Here is a 23195-nt window from a genome sequence, read left to right on the forward strand (position 1 = left end):
CCAATTTTCTCTTGAATTTGTAGAGAATTTCACTGCACCATGCAGGCCAGGTATTGAGCACCTCCAAGGGTACTTGTCTAGCGCATCATCCTGCAGGGCAAGGTGCAACAGAAGGTGGGTCTTGCGGATTCCTGTCTTATTTACTGTTCCTGTAAGAATTTTAGTATAGTTCTTTAAAAGATGTAAAGCCTCTTAAATGAGACACTTAAGATTTCAATGTCTGCTTCAGTTACTTTCATTTAACTGCATAATTAGACTTTTAAGTTGTCTGTTATTGGAGTGTAGTGAGCAGAAAATAGATCAAAAATATCCTCCTGGAAGACTACTATGTTGTGTATTTGTGACTTACACCACCAACTGGAAAGTCTGATCATGAATCCAAGAAAGCCAAGAAGCGTGGCGTGATGTACACCAAGTAAATCTTTTATTGGTGCTGGGAGGCAGCTCTGCCCTTGTTTTGGGATAAGTCTCGCAGTCACCATCTATGCTTTTATTTGCACAGCTTCTAATTCAGTGCTTTCACTGAATATTTTTCAAAGATGATCAGGGCTTCAATAACTCTTGTACCTAGTAACCACAAATATATCTTTCCACACCACACCCTTAGTTGTTAAGGATATTTTTTCTCCACTTCAGAAAATTTGACAATAACTTGTGACAGGATGAAATTCACTGATTCAGTCAAGCTGAAGTTCAGAATTCTGACTGCATTTTGCTTAATGATACATCATCTACAGGCTTTAGTTTCCTCTTGTGATTAGTTTTACTGCAGCAGTATTTATACTCTGGCATACAGACTGCCTTAGAGGATTCTTGCCATCTGTTGGCTTATTCACATGTGGAACTCTGCTTTGAATTGCATTTCATAATATTATAATACCCAAATGTGTATATTCTGTGCATATGACCAAAGTTGGATACATATATGAAAAAAAAAAAATTTCATTTATATATATGCACACACATTTCATTTATATGTGTGTGCATAATACATTTGTATATGTAACATATATACATGCATAAATGAAATTGATTTTATATATAAATGTGTTGTATTTATTAAGACTTTAATTGATTTTTACCTATTAAAAATTACTCAAACCTTAGAGTAGTTGCCACTTAATGGAGGGATTAAGACTCTGATTTTGATTGTCTTCTGGTGTAGACTTCCATTTACACTATAATTAGCTATGAATATAATTTTATAAAAGATAATTAGTCATCTCTACATTAAAAATGCTATGTTAAGCATAGGAATGAATGCATTCCTTTAGTGTGAATTCACTGTGCTTCCCAAAAAAAGTAAATCCAATTTTTAGCTAATTTTTAAAACTTATCCCATGTTTTCAGGTAAATATTATATATTTAAAATAAGATTCATTTATGCAACTTGTACTGAAAAGAAAAAATCTTTTATCAGTGCGTTGACAGGGCAATAAAAACCAAAAGAACACCTTACAAAACAGAAAAATTAGATATTCTTACAATAGTTCAAACATCCTATTAATTCTAAAACTAAACCTTAAATTCAGTTTGAGATCTTTAATACCATTTAATATTACATCTGTTAGAATTTATGAAAGGAACTGTGCTGCTCGGAAGGAATTTTATAGTTATTCCTCCTTCCGTTAGATGAACTGTATGTAGAAAACAACAGTCTGACATATAAGAAACCACTAAAATGAAAGCAGCCTCCAGTCCCAAGAAAAATGAGACTCAAAGAGTAAGAAGATCATATTTGAAACAGAAATCAAATTAAATTTACAAAAGTTCAAAGGAGGAATGGGAGCAAAAATACACTTTTGTTCTCTGTCAAACAAACACCTTGATCTCAAAGTCCACCACCTATTCTGCACACAGAGGACTCCAAGAGATTTAATTAAGCATAGACAATTGAAAAATTAAAAAACAAAAAAAACCATAGTATTCATGAATTGTCCCTTGCAAATGGCTATTAATCAGTGTATGAACAAATGTAATACTTCTAGCTAAAGCCTTGCCTAGCCAAGAAGAAAAGAAAAATTAATGACATCATTACTTTCAAGTGTGTGCTATTTGATTTAGGTAACATCTAAACAGGAAAGGTGTTTTGGGGTAAAGATTGTCTATGCAACTCACCCTATTGGTCTTTTTTCTTCTCTAGTCTCCTCACAATTCTATCTAATGATTTGATTCCCTTAAATAACTTGAAGCAATTTCTGTAATGAATTAAAAAGGTAATATGTGAGAGTGTATTGTACATTATATGTGCCAAAAAAGCTTGTTAAAATTATTTTTACTCTTGAGCATCAGATACATTCTCTTGTTGAATATAATAATTCAGGTTTTCTTCTGTACGTAAAGGGGGTCGGGAGGCAGAATCATTAAAATTGTCTTGGTTATCACCTAAATTTTATGAAACCTGGCATGCTCCATTCAGTCTTTCTCTCGGGTGCTGAGACCTGTGCTGCAGTGATGCTAAAAGTTTTTAAGACAGTGAAATTTGAACAGAGAAGTGGTGTTGCAACTGTGTCCTGTCTCTCACAAGGGGAATACTGTAAGAACTAGGTAAAGACAAAGCAATGAATTCACCAGCATGCTCTCCCAATCTTTGAAAATTAATGGCTTTGAGATTTACAGATTAAAAAATGGCAGTATGATGTTTCTCCTGGAAAATCATGTAGCACTATCCTCCCTAGGTCCTAGACCTTAAAACTTCTCATTCCCAGGGTTTTTGATTGATGGGTTTTCTTTCAGACAGAAGTTGATATTGTGGAGACAGTTTACTCAATAAACTATGCCATAGAGTCCTTATAGACAAAACTGCACCACTTTCTCATTCCTCTAGTATGCAATGGCACTGTCCCAGTGCATGCTGTGCTCTCACACAGCCCTGTTTCTTTTAGTATGCCACATCTTCAGCCTGTACTCTTAACATTGCTTTATCATTTCTGATACTTGAACCCCAAAGACTGGGAGAGGATAGAAAAAAATTGCCTAAAAATTAATAGTTTTCTTGGAGTCTATTGAGTACTGACTGCATACTTGGATAAGCCCATTCCAACTGGGTTTATCAGTCCACTGAGTGATTTCTAATCCTGAGCTGTGTGAATGTTTGTTACTCTGCACCACTCGTTTGGAGGACCACAGCTCATTTCCTGAACAGACTTCCTTTATCTCTATAGGTATAGCTTCCAGGTTTAATTGTCCCTGAAGATTTTCTTCCACAAATTAACCTGGTGCATCTGCTAAATGCCAGCTGGAGATATAAGAAAAACATAGTAAAAAAAAAAAAAGCAAAGTTTACTGAAACTGTGGTTAGATATGCTAAGAGTATGAGTTAACATGTGAAAAGTAAATTGCTGAGTGGAGACTGAGATAGAAATCCATACAAGTCGTGCATTACCGTCTGTTAACATCAGAAACTTTGAAATTAATCTCTGAGAGTTTTATATTTATCAAGATGCAAAAAAAAAAATCAGGATTTTCTGTTTCAGATATGTTTATTGTTAGGATAATTTTGTTTTTCTTCTAGTTTCTAGCAGAATTCAGTAACATAACCTGTTCTCAAACCAACCCTTCAGTGGAGCACTTCATAATAGGATTGAACAACTTAAATTCTCAGTTCTATTTAAAAATTATCCCAGAGATATTTTAACTGTAATTATTTTCAGTCTTCACTGTAATGTATGTAAGGTGATTTCTAACCCTAAAAGATGATATTATATGAACACACATTATTACAAAAAGGTGCAGCAAAATAATTGGCATAAGCTCAAATAGCTGCTGCAATTTCAAGGAAGTTAATTCTGAACCATGCTACAAATCCTTCACAACTGAGTGGGTAGTTGCAAAATCATGGAGTTTTTTGGCTTATTCATCAATACTACAGTAATTTCACGATTATAAGCCGCACCATTTTGACTAAAATTTTGGTACGACCTCAAAGTGCGGCTTATATATGGACAAAGAACGAAAAGTTGCTGTTTTAGTTTGGAGGACAGGTGTCTTCTGAGAAAGGCAGGAACTTCTCTTTGAAATGGAGAATGTAAACCTCCTCCCTCCAAATTATTATAATTTTGAAATCAAGGGGCTCTCTGGAAAAGATATGGGAATTAGGAATAACAGTTCTTTTCTAGGGAAATTAAAATGGAAATACAGTACTACAAAGAAACAAACTCCAAACCCTGACAAAGTCAGAGTACAACCTGACACCCTGTCAGGCAGGGTGTTGGCAGCAGTTTGATTAAATGGTGGTTGCAGTCCTCTTGCAGTGACAGATGTGGCTCAGTTGGAGCAGTGCTCCTGTACAAGGTGCAGTTTCCCTCCGGAGGTCCAGTGGTGATGTGGAGAAATCTGGTTTTCCTCTGGAGTCCAGTGGAGAAAGGGGTTCCTTTAGTGTCCCAAAACCTCTGCTTTTATTTTGGTAAGAAATGTTGGGCTCTTTCCCCTGGCTGGAGCAACTTCCAATGGGATGCAGTAATTTTATCAGTCCCACAGTGAGACTCAATGGGCCATTAGCAGAAAATGACTGGCTGGAGGAAGGATGAGTTGTGAAAAGATAAAGAACAATGCCCCACCTGGTTTCAATGGATGGCCCATTAGCAGAATATCTACCATTGAGATAAGGATCACTGCCGCCACCCTCAACAGATGGTGATAGAATAGATACCTTTTATCACACTCTGTATTGTAACGTGCAGCTTATAATCAGGTGCGGCTTATGTATGGACAAAGAACGAAAAGTTGCTGGCACCCGGAAGTGCGGCTTATACTCAGTGCGGTTTATAATCGTGAAATTACTGTGCCTTTTGAGAGAACTGCATCTTTTCAATCAGAACAATTTTACATTATGTGTATGTGGGCTTGCAGTAGCTGAAGAATGAGCAGGACTGCCATGACTTTTCTCTTTGCACAATGTACACAATGGTAAGTGGCATCACTGCTTCACCTACCAGCAAATCGCAGCCCTGAACTTTTGGTCGCTAGGGAGTGCACTGAGACAGGTCATTTAGGCTACACATTAGATTTAAAAGATCAGGAAGACCAGTTAATCTAGGCATTCAATTTAGAAAGTTTGTACATTCTGAGGAAAAACCGAAGATTGTAACATACATAACCTTCCATGATATTTTTAAAAAAAGAGGAAACCTAACAGTAGGTTTCAAACATATTACATGTCTTAGAATGTGCATGTACTCCTATTTTTATTTTATCTTTAAACAATACTCAAGAGGTGCCTTATGTTTTATTCTTTCATGCTTCCTTTTGCCATGATGAGAGAACCAACTTTGCATTTCAAGTAGATGACAATACAGATTTTCCCTCGAAGGGCAAAAGGAAGTGGTTTGTGATCATCACATTTCCTGTGAGAACTTTAAGTGTTCCATGACAAAAGAGTTGCCACAGAAATAATCACTGTTAAGGATTTTCAGTCAGCAAAATATAAGACTATTCCTCTCAATTAAGATCTCAATACCTCAAATGAAGACCTATTACAAACTTCTGCCAAACAGAAATTGCAATATGAAGAACACTTTTTTCCTTGATATGGATTGGATATTAAAAAAGGCAGGAAAAAGTGTCTTCAGAGGAGAATTTAAGATTTCGTAGAGTCATCCCCAAGCCAGTTTTATGCATATTGTTATTGTTAAAGGTAAGTGGTCATGCTTTGTTCTAATTTTTGTTGTATTTGCTGAGCAGTTTGACAGACATTTTTTGGTTTAGTACATGCTGCAGGTATGTGCATGCGTACAAGTACATTTACTAGCATGGAAGGAGACTAACAATAATTATAACCATGATGATATATTTTTGATTTAAATTTTCTGAAAGTTTCATGGAACATAGATGACTTTCTTAGACCAAAGCACAAGAAGTTATGTGATTTAAATTTGTTAATTTTTTCTTCCATAATTTAGACTTTATTAAATATCTTAATTCTTCTCAACGTTGTGTGTTTTTCCTAAATCTCCTCAGGAGTTTGGCATCAAAGGGTGAACAAAGACAACATTCTACAAGATTTCTGATGCCTCTGAAGCTGCGGGTAGTAGAAGTCTATATAGTGATGTGCTGTTTGCATTTGTTTGTTTATTTTCATTTTTCTTTTTCCATATACTTATTTTCTCATTGTTTGATAGCTACCCTTATATGAAAGAATTACCATAATGGTTTCTGCCCCCTGGCCTCCTAGCCCAAGGAATATGGTGTAATACAAAAAGAACTGTTTAATTATAAATTCAGGTGTTTGAATCAGGAAGGATGTTTCCTTTGGAATAATTGAGAGATTCCTTGTTTTCAATTGCTGAGGTTTTAGCTAGTGGCTTCAATACTTCTGGTTGAGGAAGTAGACACTCTTTGGATGGACTTTTTCAGTGACTTTGGATTAGTCAAAACCACAATCCGAATAGAATGTTAAGCATCTTTTGCACTTCAGATGCAATTAGTAGCTCAACATCATAAAGGTACATTAGACTGTTCATGTTTAATGAACTTATATTTTTATTAAGGTGTACACATGGGAGAGCTGTGTGGGCATGTGAACTCAAACATGCAGTTTGCTAATTGCACAATATTAATTTTACTTTATAATGTAGTGATCCTATTATTTCTATCTATTGTTCACTGTCACTTTGGCATTTTTAAGGTGATCATTTTGCCAACATTACTAGGTTCTTATCTTTTTTTCAGTATATGAATTGGCATGTAGAACCAAGGAGAAGTAAAAAAATCCCAAGTATTTTTAACTACATTTAAGATTTATTTGGATGAAATTCAACCTAAACATCTTTTGTGCCAATATTGAAATAGCAGATTTAAAAAGTAAGTTTAAAAAAAGTGAGGCCCAATTTAGTATTTGAGGTAATTCATGCATACCACCTTAGTCAACTTTTTAGTATAAATGGAGTAATACTTTTATAACCACTTCATAAAAAAAACTTAAAATAAGGCTTTTAGTGTACTTATCTCCCTAGAGGCAATCTTTTCATGCTGCATAGAAATTTATTTCAGTACTGCATGAGTTTGACTTCTGCTTAAGTGTCGGTTTACTTAGGTTGTCTTTATGAAAATGAATGATAATGTCTAAGTAAAGAGAAAAAAAGTTATAAATTCCTCACCCAAAGGTTTTTTCCTCTCTCATTACCAGTCACCTTTGGGGAAGTATAGCTGCTTTCTGTAAGTGATATAAATTACAACATACTTTGTGAAAATGACTTTGCCATTCATAGTAAAATAATGCAAACTGTTTCACATTGAGTTTTTTTTTTTTTTTGCATAAACTGTATATATGCAACTAGTAGAGCCTTGAGAAAGCAGATTTCAATTCTGTTCCATACCCAGGGACTTCATCTAAGACACAAAATGTGTGGGGTGGTTGAATTATCATGATGATAACTACAACGAGTGGGGTGGTTGATGATCATAACTACCTGAACAATAAAAAATCAAGTACAATTTTGTTTGCATGAATACTTCTGAATCAAGGCAAATATTTCTCAGAAGCAGACATACAAAACATCTCATATTAAAATAATTTATATTAGCACAGGAGGTAAAATTTATCTTAGGCAAAGAAGTCATTGTCATCCCCATAGAATCCTAATATGGAATAAAAATAATGAAAATGTAAGATGGAACCCATAAATATAGATAGTTGTAGAGATTTAAGTATGGCTTAAATTTTTGTTGAAAAATTATGAAAATAATGCTCTCTGAAGTTAGCACAGGATATTGGAATACTGTTAAAGGGGAATTCAAGGTTAGTTATTCATACAGACACTTCCATACTAAGGCACCTTTTCTGTCATTGTACTTCATACTGTATAACTGAGCCAGTAGTCACTTGTATCACCAGTAGATGCAAATAGCATCTGACCTTTTTGTATGATGCAGAGTTATTTACTTGGAGGACCAGCTTAGCATAGCTTTAGTTTTGATTTTGTTTTTTTTTTCTTTTTAGTAACAATTGTTACAGGACATGAATGTACAGATATTTCCTGTTTGTCACAGATTATATGTTGTATTTTCAGCACTTTTAAATATTCTGTCAAGATTTACAGTGACCTTACTTTACATGACTTGGAGTTCCACTTATCCTTTTTGTTTTGTTTTGTTTTTCCCCCAGATACTCAGAGTCTATTCCACTTTGCTTCAGTTGGGTAGAACTTAGCATTGTAGTTTTTTATTTTGATTTCTTAGAATTTTCAGTTAGTGCTTTTATTGTTTGCTCTTGGTATGTAGTTTCTTTTTATGGAATCAGAATTGTCAGCATTTACTGGAGGCTGGTAATCCAGGACTCATTTTCAGCTATGATATTCTCCAACATCTAGAAGCATTCCTTCTAGCTGAAGTATGAGTTCAATTTACTCATTTTCCTATGAGTGTATATCCTTCACAGGAAAATGTATGTTATAGCTTCAAGAATGCAAAAACCAATTTTATACCAACTAAATTGTAAGAAACTTAGTTGATAATGTGGTTCAAGTTGCTGCTCAAAATAGGGCCAATTTCTAACTCAGATCTGACTTTAGTTCGACCAGGTTGTTGAAAGCTTTGTGTGGTGGAGTTCTGAATGTCTCCAAGGTTGGAGCTTTTACAATCTCTGTGGGCAAGCTTAAACTGCCTGCCAAGCTTTCCTCTGTATCTTCTATTTTATGACCCATCAGATTGCTGGAGACAGCAATTCTAAGCTCTCCTTTAGCCTTCTCTTAAACCTGAACAAATCCAGTTCTCATTTTCTCTCAATACATAATGCTTCAGACCTCTTCTTATCCTGGAGATCCTCTCCTGGCCTTGCAACAACTTTCCTGCACAAGACAGCCCAAAACTGATGGAATAGCACATCTTTAATCAGCTATAAATATTTTTCTATTGCTAATCATCACAAAACTGCATATAGAGCTGTGGAGCAAACATCCCATATTAATTATTTCGATTTTTTTCAGAATTCCCATTGATGCCAACTTTGTTCATTGTCTCAAGCTGTTAAATAAATACTTTCTTTTCTCATGTTCACCACCCTTATTAATAGGGAAAAATTTTCCACTATGTTCTAAAACAATTTACTTAGTGCTTCACAACCTTTGCATCCATATCACCAACAATCAAGTCTAACCTGCCTGAGAAGAAACCATTACAACAATAAAATAAATCTCCATTGGAAACCAAATAATTGGGCAATAAATAAAAATAAAAAAATATCATGGCCTCTTTTCTATGCTAAAAGTCCTCACTTCTGTCCTGAAAGCCTCTCATAATTTGTTTATACTTCATTGACATTATTTTTAATACCTCTTTGTAGGTGTCTGACTATTCATGGATTTCAGGTCTTCTATTGCAGATTCTCTTGATACTCACACTTACAGTAGTTGCAATCACCTGTCTTTTCCATAGAATTCTTTTCACCAGAGGTCTGGGAAGGGTTTGTTTGTTTGTTTGTTTGTTTGTTTGTTTGTTTGTTTGTTTGTTTGTTTGTTTATAATGAAAGCTGTGAGTTATGAAATATAAAGTGATGGGCACAGAAAAAAAATATGTAGTTCGATAATCAGCCATAAAATAATCTATCAAACTTTATGTGGGTCAATGAGTATCCCCAAATAAAATGATTGTATATACATTTATATTTTCTTTATTCTTTTTTAATGGTAAGAACATAAAATATTGCAGAATTGTGAAGAACAAAGCTAATTAGAAGATTTTTTGTAATTGAATGAGTGTTAATATTACACAGTAGGTCTAATATTCTTGTCTACTACTTAGAAAGTTGATCATTATTTTTTTAATCAGCCTTCTTTTGTATGGCAAGCACCATACACAAAATCAACTTTAATTTGTTACTGAGCAGTCCCTGGATATGAGCACAATGCATAATTCATCACTCTCATGAAAAATATTGAGCTAACTTTTAAAACATGGTAATGTCCATACTTATTCATCTGTTTTATATTACTTGGTTGAGGAGAAAATAAAAACTTTTCTAGACTGTGTTTATAAGTCTCGAGAAGTATTAATGATCCATGAGGTCTTGGAGATAGGTGAGAGTTTTTTCAATCAGGTTCAAGAAAGTTGCTATTTTCCCTCTGGACCACAAACTTTGCAGTATTCACTTCAGTTTTACTCTGTGCTGTACACTTTCTTCATGCACATGCCCAGCACAACTCATTCCTTCAGCAGCAAGATTGACACAAGGCTTTTTGCTGTTATTTGGAGCTTGGCACCATATTTATAGGGTTACAATGAGATGCATTGCTTGAGATGCAGTTAGGCTTATTTTCAGAAAAGTGGTAAATACTCCTAGCACAAATGGAAGTAAAGCCAGTGCTGTGCATTTACACACCTACCACTGTGCATCAAGAGTCAGCTGCCGCTGAACACAAGTCCTAACATCACTCACTAAACAGATGAGGCATGTTGTGTTCATGTAATGTTCCAATACTTTTTCCCATCTATACGTTCCCAATATATTTTATCTTTGAACTTCAGAAAAGTTTTTTCTTTGTTCAAACTGCACTAAAAGGCTAAAGCTGTTACTTTACTGATTCAGACTTTTAGCACTCTCCCTCTCTTCTGTACCCACACAAGCTCCTCCAATTTCTGAGAGTTGTTAGTTATGAATCTAATAGGTTCTGAAAATCACCAGCATGAATGAATGAAACTTAATGCATCTTTTCTGTGGGCAATGGAAGGTGAAATTTTGCTTAATTACTTTCTACTTTTACTTCTGTATCAAAGTCAGACTAAACTGTTGGGGAGGATTGAAATCTTTTCCTTACCTAGGCAACCAATACCTCTTGCACTCATAGAACTTCAGTCACAGAATGACTGCTATTCCAAAACTGCACTAAGCAAAAAGCAATTATCTCTGCAAGACCAGAAAATTTTTGGCTTAGTTTATTATCTGTAAATTATCTGTAAAATTTTTTATCAAATGAAATTAGAATCCATTGTTTATTTCATGCTGAGAGGGAATTCTATGCTTCTTTGAGTTTTAGTCTGCATTGTACACTCCTCAAATTTTTCAGTTCAGAAAAATCCTAAAGTGTGTTGCAGTTTCAAGAAAAAAACCAGGAAGATAGTTTCAGAAACTTTACCTTTGTGTTTGTGATGAAATGCAGCACACCATCTGCAATGTTTACTTTATCCAAAACAAAAGATTTTACCTGATTTTTTTGTTTGTTTACCTGGAAAAATTAATTTAAATTCTCTCTTTTCCATGTGATATTTTAGATTTTAGAGAAACATATCCACTTTGGGAAACAAACCAAACCAGAAAATTATATGGGGAATTTTTACTCACATTTGATGGAAAATTATGTTCAGAAATGTCTTGCAACAGAATTGAGTACTACATGAAAAATTTCTTTATTAATTTATGCTATTCCCGTTTTAAAAGTCGAGGTTACAGGGAACTGCTGTTGTTCAGTCTGCTTGCATCAGTCTCTGGAAAGATTATGGAGCAAGTTCTCCTATAAGCTACTCCTCAAACCAGGAAGGACATGGGACTAACTGGCTCTGTGGATGACTGTATATGTTTGCCTTGACTCTAGCAATATTTTTGTAAAGGATCTCCAGTAGCACTATGGAAATCAAAGTGGTGAGACAAGAATAGGCTGAGTGGATTACAAAGTGTATAAAAAAATTCTTTATACATTAGGCTTAATAGGCTAATGGAAAACATTTTGAAATCTGACTGGTGTCTAGTTACTTGACATTCCGCTTGGGATCATCATCATCATCAGTAACAGGATACCACCAAAATGGAGAGTGGTTCTTAGTGAAAGGGACGATTTCCAGTCAGAGGGATTCCAAAACACAGGAGCAATGAGTCACTGGAAACCAAGGAATTTTGGCAGAAATGTGAAGCCCTGTGCTCGGGAAGAAAGGGTCCTGCACATCAGTGTGATCTGGAAACTGCCCAGCTGTTTCACAGCCTTACAGGCAGTTGTAAGGAGACTGTTGACTTTCACAGAAACTTTCCACCAGGTTAGGTTGGCCAGAAGTACAGGAAGAGATGGGGAGAAGACTAGATATTGAAAAAGAGCAGAGAAAGCATAAAATCTTATGGCATATGGATCATCTGGGTATTTAGTTTCTGAAGCAGATGGAAAGAACCAGTTATGCAAGTGCCACTCAGAGTGAGTGAGAATGTATGGTTTCACCTTGCCTGTTGTGAGTTGTCTGGAATGTGATTTCTGTGCAAGTTACTTGTCTCAGTCAACATTGTGATCAATGGAGATTTAGTCAATACAGCCGGGGGGATCATGAAAACTGATTGCACAGGATATAGTGAGGATAGCAATTGTCTGTAGTTTAGCTATAAGAGAATGAGCCATCTTTAGGTTTTTACAATGCTGGCATTTCTCTTTTCCAGAGATTGGATGCATAACTCTCCAGGCTCATTGGCCAATGTCCATAGACTAGCATGGCTAATGCTAATCCTCAGAAAGTCATGATTTCAGGCTAAATTTCATAACTAGTAAAGAGAAAGATACTTATCTTCTTGTGGAGGACTGAGAAATTTGTCTAATTGTTCCTGGAAAATCCTGCACTCTTACATCTAAGAATATGAAAAAATTATGAAATTACTAGGCTGGCAATAAATATTCTCATAAAATAGGAATAATTACTTGACAAAGATGGGGAATAGAATCATCTGTAACCGATTATGTGACATATACAGCTCAGAATATTAGTTTTAGTTAAAATGCAGACATTACTTAAACACAGGGGGGGTTTGATCTGTGTACATAATCTTTCAAAAATAATCCTCTGCTTCTGACAGTAACAGGAACTGTGGTAAATCTCATAGTCATTATTCTATTATTTTCTTGATATAGAAATTAGTGAATTAAACTCTATGACCTCCCTTACAAAGGCAATCTGTCTACCTGACTTTATGACTATATTTTCCAGATAAAAAGGTCAACATACCAAGTGAATTATTTTAATTTTTTTCTCTCTCTGTCAATTAATATTCTCTGCACATATTTTCCTACACTTGACCATTCTTCCAGGCTTAACCAACAAAGGTAAACTGATCTCTTAGAACCTCTCTCTTCACAGAGACTCACTAAATGAAAGGTCCATAACTCAGTTCATATCAATCAAAGTGAGTTAGGAGTGGAGGTCAGAGGACTGACCGCCTCAATTAGGAGGTCATGAGGAGGTGAAGTAAAAAGGTAGCAGTGATGTGCTCCTTAGCCTATGGAAAAAGGCTTGTGAAAACAGAATAAAACAACTATACATGTTCAGCTGCTGATATAATTTACTTAGGGTAAATTGTGTGAAAAGTTATACTGAGGCACAACATGAAATATGGTCTTTGCAACTTTAATCTCCAAATTCGAGTTACAGAGTTAGGAAGTTTACAGGAGATGTCCTGAGCTGGCTTACTTGCAGCTTTGTGATAAGTCTGTAACATCATCCACCTATCTGCAGCAGAAGATCTGATGTAGAAGACTGTGTTTATAACAGATGCTATTGTTTGAAGCAGGAGTTAGGGTCAATTTAGTCTTGCTTCCCTTACACAAGCTAGCTTTAAGCCTATTGTTGCATGCAAGCTGCTTTTAACAATGAACTGAATTATACTATACTGATGAGGACTGAAGGGAAAAGTAATTTCTCTCAAACTCCTGTTCATTTTCTGTGCAAGTAACAACACAACATTAATGCCTGACAGTGTGTACCAGAGAAGTAAAGGAGGACGTGCAGATTTGAAGCTCTGACTGATCACATTAGAATCTGATCAGCTATTCTAAGGTAAACTAGGTATGCTTTTTTTGTTTTCAGTTTTCATCACATCAGGAATTGCACCATCAGTATATTAATTGAATGTACAATAGGCGAGTTGAAACAGCAAAAGTTTGCCTACTTTATTACTTTACACAATCATTGCTGAATTTAACTTTGAGTTGCTAATTTTTGAGCTCTGGATCATGAGGTTTTAAATGAAAATGATAAGGATTGGAATTAAGAACTAGTAGAAGCAAATAAAATTAAAAAAAAAAACATGTATGTTTTCTAGAAAGGACATGCTTAGAATATTACAGACAGCTGGAAAATTTATGAGTCTCTTTGATGTACTGATAAAAACAATATTATGCAATACAAAGTCAATTACTTGCTTATACAATTCTGAATGTCCCAAAACCAGAATCAGAATGTAATTAGCCAGTTAAAACCTTCCCTCATATCCAACTTTTTTTTTGTCTTTGAATGATCACTGAACAAACAAATGCACATTTTCACATCTGTTCCTAAATTAACTGCTCTGATGTGAAAATGCTAGCTCAAAAGGGAAGCTATGTCTAAAGCCAATGGACAGTAGAGTGAGAAGTAGAATTTTGCATGCCTAACTGAAAATTTTCAGTTCTGCTAACTTCAATGTGTCACTTCTTAATAGTCCAAGAAGGCATTACAACTCTTTAAGCATAATGTTCAAGTTCTTGAATATTCTTCTTTGATTCATCAGAAGTTTCTCAATTCTTATTGCAGGGTGTATTTGCCTGTCTCTAGTTTAGCACAATGTATTGGATGTCAGATGCACCAAAGCTGCACTCTCACACCCCTCTGCAGCTGGAAAGGGGAAGAAAATGTAAGGAAGAATTAATGAGTTGAGACAAGGGCAGCAAAAGATAACTCACCAAATACCATCAAAAGCAAATCAGATCAATATGTGAGATATTAAATGAATTTATAAGCAACAAAATTAGAGCAGGATAATGAGAAATAAATAAGACCTTAAAAGCAACTTCTCCTCCACCTCTCCCTGTCTCACAGCTCTCTCTCTTCCTTCCCCCCTCCCCCAGCAGCACAGAAAGATAGGGAATGGGGATTATGGTCAGTTCATCACACTTTGTTTCTGCTGCTGCTCAGGGAGAGGAGTCCTTCTTCTGCTCCACCGTGGGCACATGGAACAAGTAGTATGTAGAAGCTGACAAAAAAGCTGCATTTTTAAAAAAGGATTTTCAACATAGCATAACAATCTGAAATATTTTCAGACTATTTCAACAGAATAACTAGAATGTTTGGAACCTTTTTATCCTGGAGCTCACTACTATGACATACAAAAGTGGAGGTGAATTAAAGCATTTATTCTGAAAACCTAACAAAGTCTACATTTTGATATACAGACCTAATTCTCCTTAGGTATTTATTTGTATGCGGGGAGAATTACAACTAAAATTTCTGTGAAAGAAAAATGCAATGTGTTCCATTGTAAACAATGTATAGTTTTCCAATTCTAACCAAAGTGCTATTCATTTAAGAACAGGTTCAGTTGGAGGTAATATATTGCAGAAGGAGTGAGTCTTAAAAATATCAGATATGCTGAGACTACTTTTGGTGCCAGAGATCACAGAAAAAAATCATTAATTTCTTGAAAAAAAATTAAAATAGATTGATTTTTTATTTTCCCTCCCACCAAGACAGTGGCAACATAGGAAATAGTTTTTCCTAATGAAAGATATCCACACAGTTTCCACAGAAGATAGATGAGGTCCATATGAGGAAAAATCGGATTCACTTCAAACTTCTTGCTATTCCCATCTCATAACTGAGATCAATGAGAAAAAAAATTACAACAATGTAATAGCTCAAAGCTTTCCTTAATGTTGCCAAACAAAGCCACCAAGACAAACTCTTCCCACGGACTAAACTTTCCACTATATTCAGTGTCCATCTCCTGAGACACGTGAGTTTTGAACATATCATATCCCTGAATGGGTCAAGTTGGAATGACCACAGAGGACATCTGTCCAGCCCCCCTGCTCCAGCAGGGTCATCCCAGAGTGCAAAGCAGAGTGTGTCCAGGTGGTTCCTAAAAGTCTCCAGTGAGAGAAACTGCACAACCTCTCTGGGCAATCGATTTTAGTGTTTGGTTGCTGCACAGGAAAGTTCTTTCTCATACTCAGGTGGAATTTCCTGTGCATCAGTTTCTGCCCATCACCTCTTGTCCTGTTGCTTGGCACCACTGAGCAGAGCCTGGCTCCATCTCCTTGGCACTCTCCCTTCAGATATTTTTAGACATTGATGATGTCCCCTCTCAGGTGTCTCTTCTTGAGGCTGAACAATTCCAACTCCCTCAGCCTTTCCTTGTGATGTACTCCAGTGTCTTAATCATCTTTGTTGCCCTGCCCTGGGCCCACGCCAGGAACTCCTTACCCTTAATTTTCTTGCACATATTTTATAATAGAGAAGAAAGTATAAAGACATTGGTTTTATATCACTGTAGAGTTATAAGTCCAGCATGCTTACTTCTATGGAGGAACTTTGAAAGTGTATATTAAATTCTTAATTGCCAATTTGTGTTAAAACCCAGTAACTTTAAAAGACGTGTGAAGTCTCTGATCTTTGTTAAGAAAGAATCACTTAAAAATAGCTAGCAGCAAATATGGAGATCTTGATTAAAATTACAATCTCTGAGGGAGGGTGTCAGTGGAGGAAATTACTCCAGACCTTTCTAGGACGTGTTATTTAAATTGGATTCCCTAGAAATGACAATTTGAACTAGCAGATTTTAGAGAAAACAGTAAGGTTTTTTGGTGAATTTTAAATACAAAAGGTTATGAATTTGAGAATGTGTTATTTGACTGGTAAGCAGTACTGGGAGTTTCTTTTCAGCTTTCAATACTGATGGAAATTTGATCTTATGCAAGTGGAAAGGTCTCTTAAAAGTCAAAATCAAAGTATGGCACATGAAATAAAACATTTCAAATACAAATCGAGCCAAATACATTCTGGCCTGTGGAATTCCTTCAGTGATTTTCTATTTGCTACTAGACTGTATACAGAATTAAGGAACGTTATATGAAGAATATGAAAAGCAATTATTTTAGCTCTGTAGTTTAAGTTATTTGGACTTTGGGATTTACAGGTTGTTAGATAAACTCTTGAGCAGAAAATCCATACTGCTTTGATAAGAGTAGTCAAGGTATACATCATAGGGATCTGATATTGAATAATTACAAAATATAATATATCTATAAATTAATTTTTATTCCTATTTATAATATTCTCTTATACAAATATAAGAGAGATAAAAGCATAAACTGAGCACATAGGATGTACAGCAGTGTTAAAAGGAATTTTGAGATCTAATTAGTCACTTAAAAATTCTAAATTGAGAAGGTAAACTTGATATAGAAAAAACGTGGCAAACATAGACAGAGACATGTGGTAGAAGATACTCCTTGGGATCAGCTTTGTCAGTGCTGTATGTTTAAATTTTCTTGGACAAAGTTATCTCCTCCAACAGAATGATCCTTCAGCTCCACAGCAAATCCCAAAAAAATAGTTTTATTACCTAGAGTGCTGTGCTTTTGCCTACCTGAGAACCTGGGTTGAGATTGTTTGGGAGTTTTCCAGTGTACAACTATTGCTTGAATTATGATGAAGAATTGTTTGGGGTGGAAATATTAAAAGTAGTGTGGATTGACACATTTTGACTATAAGGAAATCTTTCTGATGAAATTATTCCCAGAATTGTAAAAGATTTTTGTTACAGGAAGAAAAATCTGGGAAAATTAACAAAGTGTGTGGATGATCAGAACTGGGGCCTAGGACTAAGCTGAGTTCTAGTGAGACCAAGACATGAGAGGAGCTGAGGTATTTGGCAGTGTTCCATTACCCCACTGCAATGATTGACACACACTCCAGTGTGTTTATAAAGTACCTTCTGAACAAACCTGTCATGACTTAAGGGTTATAAGACTTAGTCAGTTCATAAGAGTGAATGAAAGCTGGTCATGGAGAAAATATTTTTATTTCAAAATCTTTTTTTGTGTTCTGACATGCTACCAGTTGTCTCACTAATACAGTAAATAATAATGTAATATGTACAAAATAGAGGTAAAATTAGTCTGGAACAATTTTTCAACCAGAATGCGAAAAAAAAACCCTCAGGAAAAGACAACTCATTAATTTAAAGCTTTTTTAACTCTGAAAATATTTCTTATCAATTATTCATTATTAACATAAAATGTTTAAGATTGAAAAATAAAACACTAGACAGATTTAAATATCTTTAGACAGAAATGTCCAGATGACTTAGTGATAATATTCTCATTTCTTTTGCGCTATTTAGAGTGAGAGTGGTATAAGACCACTCTGCACTTTATTGTAAGGAACAATCTTGATTTAATCTACTTGGGTATGGAAAATAATTTCAGAAAATAATAAAATCACTTATTATCATGTGAATAAAAAGTAGTGACCTATTCAATACATTAATTAACCAGTCCATAATTTCAGTGAGTTTCCTCAGTTTTCTTGATATATGTCATTATTAACAATAGATGAAGTGCCCTTAAGTTAGCTTCATTAACACTTTGATTCCTATCATCAGAAGATTTTGCCATTACAAAGAAAAATCTAAATGTCACAAACTTTATAAAACACCGGCCACAGAACAGTTTGTTTCAGATCTGCAGACCTTGATACCCCTATAATTGTTGCCAAAAAACTGCTACTATCAAATTTTTAGAGGCACTGAACATATTGTTTAGTGTGATGAGGCAGCAGTGTAATTGGGAAGTTCAAGGGGATAGATGCTGATTACTGATAAAGAGAAAAGAAAAAGAAATAGAAGGAAACATTTTCAGGAAGCTGGAACAAATTTATTTCAATCTGACTCCGGGATTCCTCCTGGCCTATAATCCCTGCAATGAAATAGAAACAGCAGAGATGCACAAAATAATAATATTTTCAGGTGAAAAACAATGGAAAGGAACTGGTAATTTCTATTTTTACTACACTGTGATGAATATCCTATTTAAAAACTCATTGAGAAGGCCAGCAATTAAAGATCCTTTAGCACAATTAGACTGCAGCTTTACAGATATATGTATTTTGTTCTCTCTCCTGGTTCAGAATTCCTAGTTATTTCAGCACTACCATAAAAACGTTCTAACCTAAGTATCAGGAAGAAAACCAGCAAAACAACAAAAAAGTTGGGAAAAAGACCATTATCACTTCAAGTATCTGGGAAGCCTAGACCTCACCAGCTGTGAATAGTTCATGTTGCTATGACAGAGTTATTTTGAAGAGTGAAAAGTCCAATCTGAGAACGACATGACATGTCATAATTCAGGATATCATCAGGAGACTGGATGCAAGTTTTTCATGGAATACTTTGATGCTTATTGGATGTATTATACAAGCATCTCATGCATGAATCCTAATCATAAACTTTTTCATCCACCAAAACTGAAATTTCTGGTTATAAATTCTGAATTTCTGCGTAACACAGGACGCACAACACAAGACCACAGCATTCACAAGACAAACTCACTCTGAAATAATAGAATTTTCTAACCTCGCTACACTGGTGACTGGATGTGTTTCTCTAGGGGCCCAGTCTATATTCTACCAGATTAGAACCAAACAAATTATAAGGAATGACTAATGTAATAACTTAATTGTAATAAATGTTTCTTATTGGCAGTGTGACCTCCAAAGTCAGTTCAATAACTTACAGACTACTTCTGAGTGATAAGTTTACTTCTGTTATTCAAAATTTTGGTTTCTTTTTAACAAAGAAGAACAACTTCAGAACTGTTCCCACTGATATGACGATATAAAAATTGAAGTGGTTAGAAATGAAAAAATAAACTGATATCTCAAGTTTACTCTAAGCTCAAATAAACTGTTACCAGCAGCAATTTTTAAAATATTTTGATCAATCAAGACTCCTTTTCTTCCAATACTAGAGTTCATCAAGTATCCAAATAGCCATTAGAAATCCAAGCTGCCGTGAGTTCTTTCCAAACAGTTTTTCCTGTTTTAAAGATGGAAGCTGATATCTCTCTTCACAGGGAACAGTTTATCTTTTGGCTCCTCTGCCACATCAGATCTCTTTTGCACTCTGGAACAGCAAAAAAAATGACCAAAAAGAGAGGACTTCTAGGCAACCAAAAACTGATATATATTAAAAATTTCTTTACTGTCTTCAGCCTCCAACACTTTATCCACAGTCTCCTGCTATTTCTCACTTAATGAAGGTTCACAGTTGCTTTGGTTTCTCCTTAATTTACAGCTTCATCTCATCTGCTTCTTCACCTGCCACCCCTGAGATAGGTGTAACACAGCTGTTCTGGTTGGAGAATGGGTTTATATTGCCTGGCTCAATTTGGAAGCCAACATGCTATGAATGCAGACATGCTTACCTGTTTCTTTTAGCATACTGTATTTCACAGTATTTCAAGAACAGTGGACATAGTTGGTACTGAAATGTCACTACTCCATGTGACAATGCAGGCAGGAGTGTCCCTAGCTCATCTTCCCTTTGCAGAGGGAAGTCATGACCGATTTCTTCACATGCTGAAATGTCTGTAATGCACCAAACAATTGACTGTGTCAATGATCTCATATTTGCTTTCTTTCAATATTTTCTTCAGTGATTTACCACTGAGATAATTTACCATTACAAGGTGTTGGTTATTCATCTTGTTTTTATTATCTTCTTCCTTTTTTTTTTTTTCAAATCAATACTTTTATTTTTTTTTCCATTAAAACCAAGAATTTTCATCATCTAAAATAGGAATTACTATAGGAGATTTATTTCCTAATTCAGTAATTTAGACAGCAATTCAGTAATTCCATAAGGGTTTTCTTTTTACCTTTCTATATGTTTTTTGTCTTGAGGTCTGGTAATGAGTCTCATTCCCTATGTTCCAACTAGTAGCTGTTATTGACCAGAAGTGCTAAATTAGACCCTTGTCTCACCTTCCTTTCTGCTCTCTTCCGCTAAGCTCTTTCCATTCCAAATACAAAAGCTAATCCTGCAACAAGCCATGAACAGCTGAATCCCTACAATTAGATGGAAAACATATGAGTTAGAGAGGCAGAAAAGCCAGCACCTATCCAGCTCATTGCTAGTTCATGGTTATAAATCTCAACTATTATCTGCCGTTTTCCCATTACCAACATGATCCTTCTTTCTCCATATACCCTCTGATAGCTGTTTCACGTGATGTGACAGATGACTGTCTTGCAATTCTCCATTTTTTAAATGCTGTTGGAAGCATTAAAAAAAATAATATCCACCTTCTTCATATATCTCATGTGCCCATCTTTTACCTACTTGCTGCTGCTGTACGTTTTCACAAAGCTGACAGTTTCACTTCTGTGCTAGGCATGTGCTATATACAGACTTGGTGCAGTAGAGAAAGTGCCTTTCCTTGCAAATCAGCATCAGTAAAATATACTGCTCTTATGGCAATGAAGAGTCATAATGAGGGACACTGCATAGAGAAAGTTGCTGTATAATTTGGGAGCAAAATAAAGCACTGAGAGAATTCAGTGTATTTTTGTCCTGGGTGAAAAATAGCTAGAAGAAAACTGATAGATACTGTGCTTGTTTTGATTCGGGTGGAGTTAATTTCACTCACAGTGGCTGGCACGAGTCTGTGCTTTGAATTGGAGCTGAACACAGAGTCGATAACAGAGAGATGTTTTTGTTATTGCTGAGCAGGGCTAATCCAGAGCCCAGGTCTTTTCTTCTTTGCATACAGTCACACTGGTGAGGGAGTGGGGAGTGCAGGGCTAGTTGGGCAGAGACACAGCCAGGACAGGCTACCCCAGCTGACCAAAGGGATTTTCCAGACCATGTATTTACACTGCAGCATGTAAATCTGGGGATAGAAGAAGGAAGGGGTGGACATTTAGGGTGATGGTGTTTGTTTTCCTTAGTCACCATTACATGTGATAGGGTCCTGCTGTCCTGGAGATGGCTGAACCTCTGCTTGCCCAAGGAAAATAGGGAATTAATTCCTTATTTTGCTTGTGTTCACAACTTTTTCCTAAACTGTCTTTATCCCCACCCATCAGTTTTGTAGCTTTTACACTTCTCATTCACTCCATGATCCTGCTTGTAGGGGAGTGAGGGAGTGACTATGTGGGGCTTGGTTGTTGGGGTTAAACCACAACAGTGTAAAATATATAAAAGAGTAGGAGAGAAAAGGATGACCAAGGGCTTATATTAATAATACCTGGTTAGCTGGCTAACAAAGAATCCATGGAAATCCAGATAGGATTTTTTCTAGCAGTCAATCAAAGTTTAGTTTCACTAAGAATCTATATAATTAAAAAAGACAGGGAAAAAAATAGTAAGAGAAAGGAAAAGGGAAACAAAGAAAATAGAAATTAGGGACAGACAGGACTCCTAGGCTAAGGTTTTTGCCTCCTCTCAACAGCAAGCTGCCAAAAGAAATGCAAATCTCTGCTTAAATTTTCTTCACCCAAATTTTAATACTAATTTGAATGCATTATCAGTTTTCACTTTGTCTTAAGCACCCTTACAGAGTAATAAATTTTTGAGATTTACAAAGTAGAGTATGAAAAAATATTATAAAACACAATAAATAATTTTCTGTTCATCTTCTTCAAAAATATTACAATAATAATACATGAACTGGAAAAGGCAAGTGTAAAACATGGAGTTTGAGTAGAAGTTTGTGTCACATGTATCCTCCACCCAAAAAGGTCTGAAGAGATTTTCAGCATCAAAGGGGAATCATAAATTGGATGTCCAGGGTAAGTATTTCTCCTTTTTTAAAAATTTTTGCTAATAGAGTAAATAAATATTTCAACATCTTTCACCGTTTTGGAGAAAACTTTTAGTTTGCTGCGGACTGTTGATAATATTTCAGTTTCTATTAATAATGTTTATTTAGTTATGACACTGAAAGCAGACACGTATTATGCAAGCTAACTTTAATCCAAATAGTGTTAGGTGTCATTTCTTGGCACAGCAAATAAAAACAAAGGTGTTATTGTGAATGTCAATACATATGAACATTTAACACCAGAAAAGAAATTAAGCAGGAGAGAGGTGCAGCAAAGAAAAATAAAATTCCTACAATAAGTAAAATGTATATAGTAATACATTGAAAAAATAGCACATCTGAAACTCTGGAGAAAATTACAAGTCAAGATTATTCAGGTTTTACACTAATTCTGAAATTTAAAAAAAGATAAAGCAGACAGCAAGTTGCTTTTGGTCACTGGAAATTGCTATTGCTGAAATTATGAAAGAAAACAAAGAAATATCAACAAAATGTTCCTGGATTCCAATCTTTTGTTTCTATAAAATAGGAAAATAATTATATTACTTCAAACAACTTGAATATAGAAAAATAAATCACATACTGTAGGATATGTAGAATACTGACCTTCAAGATGGTTTTCTATGTATATTTTTGATGATCAAAAACTGGTAA

This window comes from Catharus ustulatus, chromosome 4, assembly GCF_009819885.2.
Source record: "Catharus ustulatus isolate bCatUst1 chromosome 4, bCatUst1.pri.v2, whole genome shotgun sequence".
In the NCBI taxonomy this organism is placed as follows: domain Eukaryota; kingdom Metazoa; phylum Chordata; class Aves; order Passeriformes; family Turdidae; genus Catharus; species Catharus ustulatus.